The sequence below is a fragment of the Dipodomys spectabilis genome, unplaced genomic scaffold, assembly GCF_019054845.1.
Source record: "Dipodomys spectabilis isolate Male_0828 unplaced genomic scaffold, ASM1905484v1 ptg000239l, whole genome shotgun sequence".
Lineage (NCBI taxonomy): Eukaryota > Metazoa > Chordata > Mammalia > Rodentia > Heteromyidae > Dipodomys > Dipodomys spectabilis.
The window spans coordinates 954,844-955,934 of NW_024870916.1; the positions used below are offsets into that span (position 1 = coordinate 954,844).

Here is a 1,091-nt window from a genome sequence, read left to right on the forward strand (position 1 = left end):
ATCCCTATTTAAACGATTTGTGTTTCCCTTCCACTCCACAAATAGTACCAACATCAAATACAGTGAAAACAGGGGCTTTAGCTTGCAGGAGGAACATACAAAGCAACAAAGAAATGATCTTATAAATATCTTAGAAACAATCGCAAGAAAGAAAAACCATTTGAATCCTTATCTTGGGGTTCATTTTGCCTAACATCAACTTATATGATGTTTTCTACTTGTAGCAGACACATACTAGTTATTGAAAATAAGGAAACCATGGGACCTATGTTTCTTTGGGCCTGGCTTACTTCACTTCTTTGGGCCTGGCTTAATTTACTTAATATAATTTTTTCCAAGTCTTTCCATTTCTTAACAAACTGGGTGATGTCATTCTTTCTGATGGAGGCATAGAATTCCAGTACACACACACACACACACACACACACACACACACATTTTCCTGATCCATTCGTTTACTGTGGGACATCGGGTTTGGTTATATATCTTAGCTTTGGTAAATAATGCTTCAATGAACATAGTTTTGCTGGTAGTTTTAGTATGGTCTTTTTTGTGATCATTTGGGTGAATGCCCAAAATGGGATTGCTGGGTGTTAGGGGCGCTCTATGTAGTCTTTTGAGGAACCTCCATACTACTTTCCAAAGTCTTCGAACAAGTTTAAACTCCTAACAACAAGGCATTAAGGTTCCCTTCTGTCCACATCCTATCCAGCATCTGTTCTTTTAAAAATCTGGAATGCTTCACGAAGTCGAGTGTCATCCTCAGTCAGGGGATATTCTTCTCTTTATTGTTCCAATGTTAGTGTATGTGCTACTGAATTGAGCACAGAACAATTTTATATATAAAGTGTAATTGATTTTCTTAAACTAGACAATTCCACAAAAATTAAATTCAAAAGAATTGTTGTGAAATTTTAGAATCATGTATTTCTTACATAAGAACACATTTAAGAATAAAGTCAAGATTGATATGTCCAAAACAAAATAATTCCATATATTTGTTTTTCAACGGATGTGTAGGAGGAGGAATTCAATTATTCTGTACAAGGAACCTGCCATAATGAACACTATAGAAAGTGTTAAGGTTTGTT

At 35.2% G+C, this 1,091-nt stretch overlaps 1 non-coding gene across 1 annotated transcript; it reads right to left on the bottom strand.

Moving 5' to 3' along the window:
- Positions 1-725: 725 nt before the first annotated feature.
- On the bottom strand, positions 726-827 carry LOC122124551. Its single transcript, XR_006150597.1, has one exon. It is a non-coding gene; the product is annotated as a U6 spliceosomal RNA (small nuclear RNA).
- Positions 828-1,091: the final 264 nt, after the last annotated feature.